An 11,150-nucleotide genomic window follows, 5' to 3' on the forward strand; every position below is an offset into this window, starting at 1 on the left:
TTAAGGTGCTTCATGACTAATAAGGTGCTTCATGACTAATAAGGTGCTTGAGGGGATTAAGGTGTTCCAAAAAGTCAATCATATCCCTACACAAGGGGGGGCAAGCCATACAAGTAGGGGTGTGAGAGAGAACACACACACTCACTCAAGGAAAGCCAAGTCTAAAGAGGCAACAAGGACACATGTCAAGTTCCTCCCCATGTCTCCCTCATAAGGTGACTAAAGACTATTGGTTGACCTCTAAAAAGAACCAATGCGAATTTAGTTAATAAATTGATTATTTAAAGCATTTTTCAAGCCCTCTCTCTCAAAGAGGAAATGAGGACACTTATCCAAATGCTACCATGGATGCTTGAAGTGCACTATGCATGTGATTGGCTAGGCTTGCAAGGATCCAATCAAATGCAAGGATGAGCTACAAGGAGGGGTCGACCAAAGAAATCTGGGGGTGCGCTTGGGAGGTATACTCTCTCTCACACACGCTCACATGCTCTTATTCTCACTTGGTTAAAGTGCAAGAACTATAACTCAACCTAAGTCCTTGTCAACCAAGATAATAGATCCCTGTCCCACTTACCCTATTGCAATGAACAGGTCCAACCTTTCATGGACAACTTAAGGACCTCTCTTTTTAAGTAAGAAAAGAGAAACCAATAGCTCTGATACCAATGTAATGGAAATGGCCTATGAACTTTGAGAATAGCAGAATTAAGAGAATTAGAGTGAGCATTTTCATGAGACTACTCTGAGAACATAGAGGGTGAACTTAATTAGCGGTAGCAACATAACTATTATACTAAATTAACTTGGCATGAGCAATAATTCTGCAAGAGAGAGAGAGAGTTAGAGAACTTGACAACAGTTGAGGACCGGATTTATGTGGAGAGGATCCCCCCTCCATTAGACTTTTGTATTTATAGATTCTCCCATCAAGACAGACTTGGTACAATACAATCTTTGTGTTCCTTGTGACCTAGGAGATGCAATGAAGATGGAAAGCTTCATGCATCATGAGCATAACATAATCTTGTAAAAGCATTAACCATCCCTGGCCTTAGTCCCAAAGCCTCAAATACAATCAAAGGTGGAGAGAGCTAGCGGGGAATGAGGGTAGGGAAGATGAATAAGAAGTAACATACAAGAAATAGATGGTTCCTCACTTATCATCACTCTTCTTGTATATCATAGCATAATAGCATAATAATGATGATGAAGAAGATGGCAAGCTTAAGCATTGGAGCATGGCTCTTGGTTGGATTTGCATTCTATAGCAAAGAGTGTTTGTGTAGGCTCTCAACTTCTCAACAAGCTTGGAGAAGGAGATGGAGCTCTTGCACTTTGCCAAGCAAGAATGAGCTTGTCAGTGAGTGTGTGTGTGTGTGTGTGTGTGTGTGAGAGAGAGAGAGAGAGAGAGAGAGAGAGAGAGAGAGAGAGTACCCCCCAAGCACACCCCTAGCTTCACTTGGTCAACCCCTCCTTGTAGCTCATGAGGGAGTTTTATTGGACCCCTACAAGCTTAGCCAATCACATGCTTTAGTTAAATCAAGCAACCATGCTAGCCTTGGGACAAGTCTCCCCCTTTCCCCTTTGAGAGAGAGGACTTGAGAAATGCATAAACAATTCATTAAGTTAGCTAAATTATCATTGGACCCCTTGAGAGGCCAACCAATAGGCTTAAGGCACACCATGAGGGCAACATGGAGAGGAAATTGACAAGTGTCCTTGTTGCTTCTTTAGACCAAGCTTGCCTTGTGTGAGGGTGTGTGTGTTCTCTCTTGTGCTCCTACAATGAGGGCTTGCCTCCCCTTGAGTAGGGATCTTGTTTGACTTTTGGAACACCTCAGACCCTCAAGCACCTTAGGCATGGATTACCTTAGCACCTTAGTCATTAAGCACCTCAAGCACCTTAGTAAGCAAGCACGACAAGCACCTCAAGCACCTCAAACACCTTAGTTAGCAAGCACAAAAAGCACCTCAAGCTTGGACCGTGTTCCCACCTCAGGCACAGCTGTAGCTTGCCTAAGGTTAAAGGACTTTTAACACTTACCTTTGGAGGTCTTTAATGAAACTAACCCTAAGGTCTTTAAGCTCCATTAGCTAGCCTTGCTCTTTGACATACCATCTCTCATTTGGACCCCTTTATCCTTGGCCCCATGTTGAGATATATTCATAAGCACATGTCTATATTCTAACCCTTGTTCCCGTTTATTCTCCCACATTAAATGATCAGTTTAATATGAGAAAATCATTTGGGTTGGCTAGATATTGGATTTTATGGCAAGCGTCTTCTAGCAGCGCACGTCGACATTCATCTCAGGGTAGCAAGCATAGGCAAAGTGACGGGGGATCCTATTGGGATGTTTGTTTTGGTGGTGGAGGGGGGATGAACTGACCTGTTTTAGAGTGTGCAACTCCAACCACAGAGGGTGAGGACACTAGCATGCCCGTGCTAGACACACATGGGTGATATTGTAGGGTAAAGTATGGTGGTGAGTTGAACTTTGGGACTGCACATGGTAGAGTATTTTGGTGCTATCTACAGAGTCTTATATACACGATGTATAATTTTTGTTTTATTAAATTTAAAGACCAAGTGCTTGATCATGCGTGCTACATCAAGGAAGCATTTCATGCTCGATTTTTGAATGCCCCCGACCAACGTTTCTCAACAGAGTGGTTGGTGGGTATATCAAAACATTTTTTTAAAATAAGCAATCAAGTGTACGTCGTGCTACGGCCAACCGGGTTGCAAACCAGAGAGGAGCTATTGTGGTGGCAACATGGCATGTGCAGAGTGGGAGAGGGAATTGCAAGAAAAGATAGAGCAAGCTGCAACGGGCTCCTCCCATAACAACACGAAGCTCGGGCTAGGCAAACTCCCATGCACTATGGCTCGGGTGGCAAATTGGCCTGGAAATATATACATGTAAGTTATTTTTAATTGTGCAAGTTTGGAGATAAGAAGGTGTTTTAGCTTATTAAACTTTTTTGGTTATTGTTAACTTTGGAAAATCTCACTCTGAGTCGTCACACTAGAGAGACGGTCAAGTATCGAGAGAGATACACAAAGTTCAATACTTGGCGATGGTTGTTGAAGGACCATCATATCTCTTGTGAGAAATTTTACTTAGCGATCGAAATGCTACAAGCGGTAAGTGTAGACAATGAATATTATATTAAAAGTTAATTTAGGTTATCGATTTATCTAATTTGTTTTTGGTTGGTGTAGAGTCAAGGCTATCCAACGTATGCAGCTCAGGACGAGGACACAAATGAGGACAAGGAGGATTAGGATAGATAAAAATTTGTTATGTACTCCTCTATTACAAGTGAAGATGTGGCACAAAAAACCCTCATATTTTGTATATAAAATTCATTTAAGAATTTGGCTTTATTTGTAATTTTTTCAAAGTATTGTTGTTTTTTGTTTCAATATATAAAGGTAAGGTATGAGTTGTAATTTGAAATTTTATTATTATTATTTTTACATTGTTCAAAATACAATTTATATTTTATAGGTTTTATGTAGGTCAAAAATAAAGATGCTCATTTGGGCCACCCAAAACAAATGAGCATCTTTTTTTTTTGAAAATCCGTATGGCAGTAATAAGCACGATAATAGTAGTGGTAATAGACGTGGTAATAGTCGCAAATATATTACCACAACTATTATCGTGCAAATTACCAATAAACCATAACTGCGATCATTCCCTTTACTATTACCGCACACGCAAAAAAATCTCTCTCTATTTTCTTTTGTTAAATCGTGGCAATACTGGCGGTTCTAGAGTTTTCCTCTTATAGTGATACTTTTTCGGTAATCTATAGATATGCTTAAGCACCCCCCAAGTTTCCAAGCATCCCCCTAGCTTTTCAAGCGCCCCTACTACTAAACCCATCCCACACATGGCCAAATATCATTTCCTAGTACTTGTTGAGCTTGAAAATGAAGTTATGTTAATCCCTCACACACCATGGACAATGGTGTCGCTAGAAGAGATCAAGTAGAAAGGGATTGGAGATCTAGAATACCCTAATACAACCTTCACATATACATAATCAATGCTAAGTGGATTAACAAGAAATAAAGAGTGTTTAATTAAGAAGAATCAAGAGTTCAAGAGCATGGAAAGCCCATGTCCATCCACCCTACAAAGAGCAAAGCTCACCCAAGAATGCATTATCATTTAGTATAGGCTACTTTTATAGGCATGGACTCCAAGCCTCTTTACAATAGAATTGAATTGAGCCCTTTAGCCTATAGATTCTACAAGTTGGAATTCAAATGAACTCAAGACTTATACAAAATAAATGAAAAATATTATGGTGCACATCCTTTGTTTGTGCACATACTAACATTCCCTCCCCCCTCCTAATTTGGCACACGTTCTTATGTGTTGTTGAAGTAGAGCAAGATGACATCATGGAAAGTACATCCTTGGATGAATATTAAGCTATCAAAAAGTACAACAAATCATAAGAAACAAAGGCCAACAATTATACATAGGACATGAAGTGTAATGATCAATCATGCAAAGTGAATTATGCTTCCAAAAAATGGTCCAATTATAGCCAAAGTCTAAACAACATTAAGCAAAAAAACACCTAATTTAAACTATTATGAAGATTAAACCACAAAAAATTTAGATTTGTGCATGTAATATAAGCAATCAAATATGACCCTAGGTTAATGATGCAAGCTCATTAACCTACTAGCCTAAAAACCATATGATCAATCTTAATACAAAACCAAGTCTATGCATGTCTATGCGTTACAAAGAAGCTCAAAAATTTGTTAGTATATTGTCACTTAGATTTTAAATGAAGCTCATGGATTTTTTTTTCTAGTTTTTCATAGATAAAAGTAAAGAACATCACAAGGAGACCACCCCAAGGCAAGTCAAGCTATGAATCTTGTCTCCTTGAACCCTCAAGGAGGTGCTCCAAAAGTCTACTAGCCTACCAAATCAATGGCTAGCCCTATCAACCTAGGGCATCGGTTGATGGCCTTGACCAAGTAAGCCAAGGTGATTCCCCTTGCTTGCCAAGTGCCAATAAGATGCTAGACCAAACATAGACACAAACTTGAAATAAAATTTTCAATTTCCATTGGGTCTAGTAGCATTTTTTCTACTCTTTTTGGACACTTGTTGATTCATTTGTTCATTTTTTAGCACTTATTTTTTGCTTCCATAATGAGGGATGATTATGGAAAATGGACTAAGGGCATAAAACCCAATCATAGCCCTAAGTCATGTTTGAAATGAGTAAAATATTAAGGAAATCGTTAGAAATCTAGGACTAACAAAAAATGAACTTATATCAATCTAAGGTCAAGGTCAATTATTACCTATGGTTAACACAAATCAGGCCAAATCTCTAATGTGTTTAATTTTCATAAAGCCAAGTGTTGAAACTTTAGTGTAGTCTTTCTTTTGGAATAGCAAAAGCTATACTTAGAAGAAAATTCACTTAATCCAAGCATACAAGGAGACGTGCAGATAATCAAAGAGCATAGCATGGAAGGATTTCACATATTCATGCTCTACTAAGCATCCTTGAGCAAAGCATCCACTCATTGGTGGGTAAAGGTGTCTTGATTCATTGAAATCCATGCTTCTTGAAGCCGTGTTAATGGAAACACAAGCCGCAAAAAACCGTTTATAGAAACCAAAACACACAAAGAACTTTATTGAAAATGCTGTGGTGGTATGGAGCTCCTAGTGCAGCACACGCAGGTTTGTACCTGGCTTAAATTCACTCTTGTACCATAACATGTTAATCTCTCTATGAAAGGGTTGTTCTGTGGTGATGTAAGCACCTCTGCTTTTTTTTTTTGTACTTCGGTAAGACACTCTGAAGGATGATTTGTGGTAACTGCCTGGCAGTTGGTAACGTAGGCTTGATAAGGTAATAAACTAGTTAGAATAGCCTGTGAATGTTTATAACATCACCTTAATAAGGTTGCCGATAGTAATTTTGGATCGTGTTAATGATGATATAAAGGTAAATAGTGCAGAATTTTGATGACTTTCTTTGGCTCTCTGTATGTATGATGACACTTGGAGGGATTGATTGTTAGGAAATATTGGCTGATACAACACCACAAGGGGTAGTTCCTTGCCAAGAAAGGTGTTGGGTAGGATGAAAAAATGGGCGTAGGGTTGTTATGTTCCAACCTTGCTTTTTGACAGTACTGCGCACTATGGTCTATATTGCACCATAGCTTGGTATTGAGCTCTGCATAAAAACCCATTGCATAATCCAAGTAATACTTGGCACCCTTCTTACCATACCGTAGGAATCACACATGGAGGTGGATTACGTGGCATTTAGCATGACATTTGAAATGGTTTTTTCTTTTTTTGCTTGCTACGCTTTCAGGATTGTACACAAGTATGTATATTTTTTAGTTTATGCTGACGGAGCTATAAAAGGATCTTAGTTTTGGCTTTCTTTTGACATGGAAGGATGGGTTACTGCATTGGTTTTGGTTTTTTAGAGGGGAGTGAATGGTTTTTTGTTGTTAAGAGATATCTAAAGCCTTTGATTTGGTTACTTTATGGTTTCATGGTACTTAAAAAGCTAGAGGAATTGGAGCTTGGCAAATCTGGCAAAGTAAATCTGATATTGAAAAGACTGATGAGATGTTACAGGGATTAAGACACTTGGATCACAAGGGGTGGTGGCCTTCTGATCAAAATAATATGTATTTTATTATCTATTTAAGGTCTAACAAAAATGGGGATATTTAGGAACCATACTTATAAATATATATTTTTAAGAAATATTTGGGATAATAAAACTTTTTTTACAAAAAATGTGGAATACATGAACACTTTGGATAGTGGATTTAAGTTTAAAAATTTGTAAGATGGACATGGATAACAACTGATGTAGTCCATTGACACCTGAAAAACACATCCAAGGCTAACGCATTTGTTGTCTTGTTTGGATGGATACAGGTGAGGACTCTATCCTTTCTTGGAATTTTTGTGGCTTAAAGAAAATGCATATCCATGATTACACTTGCTCGTACTACTTGGGAAGTACTCCTGTTATCAGTTTATACTAGAATGAGGCTTCATTCTCATAAGCCATGTACAAAGATAATTATAAGACTGAGTTGTTTTTGTACTTATCATTGCCTTTTCTCTAAAGACGGATGCCTTTTGAATGTTAAAGTTCAATTATGTCTTATTATTTAAGTAAAAACTTCTACACACACACACACACACATGCCTATCCTCACTCTCCCTCACTTCCTCTGTCTTACCCGCATAGGCTACTGTAAGCCATGCATGGCAACAAAAATTAAGAAATTAGGATTTGGGCCTTGTTCCCACGCCTCCTTCCATGTGGGATCATGCTTATTTACCTCACCTCTCACCCTCAAACAAGTGCTTGTCACTACCAGAAAAATCATAATTGGTAGCCATTGGAAAGGACCCAAAAATCCTTTTAATAAAGATGGAAATGTTTTAAAGGGAGGAATCTCTCTCTTGTCTTCACATCAAGTTCAAAATATGTTTGGACTTCACCTTGAGTTGACCCACGAGAGTTTTTAACGAAATGGTGGAAAGGAGAATCAAAGGAAAAGTTCTACTTCAATTTTGCAAAAGCTAGGATTTGGGTGGTCAAAATTGTCATGGTTTAAAAATTTGGATGGCCATTTTTAAATGGTTTCTTGTAGTTTCCCTTCTTTCAAAATCACACACTATCAAACACACTCAAGGCTAAGTAAGAGGCAAAAAGCGCCCTCATCTGTTTAAATAGAAGCAGGTCGAGCTTGAACAATCATGGCCTATCGTGAGTAGTAACTTCCATCATGCTATGCCTGATTTGGTAGGGTGCCATTCTCATCAAGGTTACAAATGTAGCCACCTTCGAGGGGGCTAGGTCACGGTGTACAGAGCTGCCTATGAGCTAGTAATACAGCAGGGGAGAAAGAAAGAGGCCAATAGTCAGGGCGTGAAGCTGGACTCGTTAAGAGAGAGAAATTAATTCCCATGTTTTTTTATAATTATTAGGTTTTCTCCCTAATGTATCTTCTATAAAGATAGCCTCACATGGTGGGAATATCTAAGGGTAGCCAAGAGGGAAACAGGTAAGAAACCCCACCATCTTGAGTGGCTAGTTGTCCACATGTAAGATGCATGAATGTCACTTTCCTTGGTCTTAGTATAATGGGTGGGTGCCCATAGGGGGAAGAAAAGAAGGATTATTTTTGGGGTTTTTTTTATAATAATGCCAAGCTATAGAGAGTGAGCCAAGGGTTTTGATCATAGTTGATAGGTATCCAGAGAAAAATGCTAGCTATATAAGTACTTATGTGTGTGTGTGTGTGTGTGTGTGTGTGTGTGTGTACCCGCCCTGTCCCATGCACCATACACAATGGGTCGATAGTAGGCCCATTGTGAATGGGCCTAGTACCTAATTAAAGAAATGAGGTTAGTGTGGTTGAAATGTAAGCTAGGCCAATCATTCTGAGAAAGAGGCTGTGTGATTTTGTTGATTATGTCACTTCTTTTGAATCCACTAAGGCAAAGTTTGTGTATAAGTATCCTGACATCCTCCCATGCTAAGAAGCAGTTAGAAGAGGAGTATACTATCAAGTAACGGACATTGATGCAAGTACTAAGAGCAGTTCTATGTGGTCGATTACTGCTCCTTTTTATGAATTCAATAGGTGGGATATCTAACAGGTCTCTCTTCCAAGAAAACCTTTGGTCATAGTTTTCTACTCATGGTTTATGAATTGTAATTGTAAAGTTAAGGAATTGTACCGAAGTGGAAAAAAAGCCGTTTGATGTAGTAGACCCTTGTCCATAGGTTGGTTCAAATTTTTAGCCAGTCAGGTAAATATGATATATTTCTTCCAAGAATATTCTATTGTTGAAGCTTAATATGTCATCCATGTATCTATAAGTATGTTTGAATAGTGAAAGTTTATGATATTTACTTTTGTCACCCATGGTTTTGAGAAACCATTTGTATTCAAAGAAGGCTAAGTATAAATTACACATAAAAGGCAAGCAGGAAAATCCCATGAGAATGTCCAAGCTTTGGTTAATGCACCGTCCTCCAAAGAAAATAGTGCAGTTATCAAGGACCTACAATATATTTATACATAGTTTCTCCTCATCGAAGTGTAAGGGATGAGAGGATTGTGTTTTTTTAATCCATCTAGGTTTTTTAGAAAGAGAAATGTAGAAGAAACCCTTCTTCCTAGCATTTGTAAAGGTGAGCTTAATCATTTGAGACAGAACATCTTTCAGTCCTAAATCTCCTTCTAGGGGTATATTCTCATAGCATTGAGTAATATCTACTGTGAAGAGATGGAAAATCTGTTTAGGGAGGTTAATAGTAACTTCTGTGGAGTTTTTTACTAACCAAAAAAGGTTATAGTGTACTTGAAGAAAGTTATAGTAGATTTTTTGCTTGGAAGCACAAACAAATTCAAATTCTGAAAGTACAAGATCAAGACAAAGGGTGATATCTTTGGTGATTTTAGTAAAAATACCATTGAGGCATTAGATATCCATATGAATTTATGCTTATGAATTTTATAGGTGGAGAAAAGTGCTGGAAGTTGGTATCTTGAAGAAAATACCCCATTTTTTCTAAGTGTTCTGAGATACTATTAGTGACCTCACACAAAGATATGTTAAGTGTTGTGAATTCCTTCCTAGAAACCCGAGAGTAAGCTGATTTCCAAGCCAATTTTTTACATATAAGAGTGGGACAATTGGAACTTTTATCTAGCCCTACTATAAACTAGTCCTTTGAAAGATCTTGAAAATCAATATCCAGTTGTGGTGTGATTCAAGAACTTTCTGTAGACAACCATTTACATGGTATGAGTGATATTTTATGGAAAAAACATTGTTCAACCAATTTTGCTAAGTCTAGTAAGATTGTCTTCTCCAGCCGGAGAGTACTGACAAGGTCAGTTAGACAGCTAAGTAAAGCTGATAAAGCGAGATATGGATTCTTAGGAAAAATGGGTATGTGATTAAGTCCTTTAGCAAGTACTTTTCGGACTGTGGTATTTTCAATTAGACCAAGATCACAGGTGCATACTAGATTACTTTTAGCAACATCCATGTTCCCTTTTGTTCGAATGTATAAACCTGTATTGGAAAAGCATTTGGAGTGGTCAATAAGGTTGAGGTTGAAGGGGGATTTAATGAGTTCCCCTTTGTTTAAGAACTATCCTCCTTTCATAATCTTGAATCTACAATCCTCAAAAGCGAAGGCAGGAAGATTAGCCAGATATACCCAAGTTTCATTAAGAATTGGTGCCAAAAAGGCTTTGTTTGGTAGAACCCAAAGCTAATGGTCCAAACTAAAGGATTCAATTTCAATTTGTCTAACTGGTAGGAAAGGAAAAACCTTGGATACTTTCAGTACCATTTCTAAGAGGTTAGAGTCAGCAAATATTACTTTGAAATTCCTTGACAGCTTTGAGTGCCGCACTATCTCTACAAAAGATACCACCGGTTTGAGGTACTGATAAAAGATGGATTGAGGCCACATATTTTTTTCAAAAAATTAGATAATTCAGTCAAAGAAGAAGAAAATAGGGCTAGCTCTTGCTGATATTGTACCAAAAGTATATGTAACTGGGCTATGTACTGGGAAATCATATTAACCCCATCTTTGGAGTCCTTGTCCAGGGTAGCTAGAATCTTGACCCAATCATTAAAAGACAACATGTGTAAGATAGATAGCTTTTTATATGCGGTAAGAATCGAATCATGTATTAATTGGGAAGCATCCAAACTGCCAATACATCTGAGGACTAGAGAGTTTGCCACATAGAGGGGCTCAGAAGATAGTTCCAGGGCTTGCGAGAGAGCAAGGGTCTACAATAGACAAAATTGTTAGTAAGCCATGGACTACTTGTGGTAGTAGTAATACAATATTTGGCCCATCTAGCTAGAAAAGGTCTAGTTCTAACAGCTAGGGCTTTTTTGGAGAGGGTTCCTTTAGGTAAAACCTAATCTGTTCTAAAATCCTTGTATGCTTCTTTGGGTTGTAGTTTACTCTCATGCGAGCTGTCATTTTAAAATGTTTGTGATCCTGAAAGAATATATATATACATATATATATATATATATATATATATATATATATATATATATATA

Source organism: Adiantum capillus-veneris, chromosome 7, assembly GCF_014529385.1.
Source record: "Adiantum capillus-veneris isolate H3 chromosome 7, ASM1452938v2, whole genome shotgun sequence".
NCBI classification, from domain to species: Eukaryota; Viridiplantae; Streptophyta; class Polypodiopsida; order Polypodiales; family Pteridaceae; genus Adiantum; species Adiantum capillus-veneris.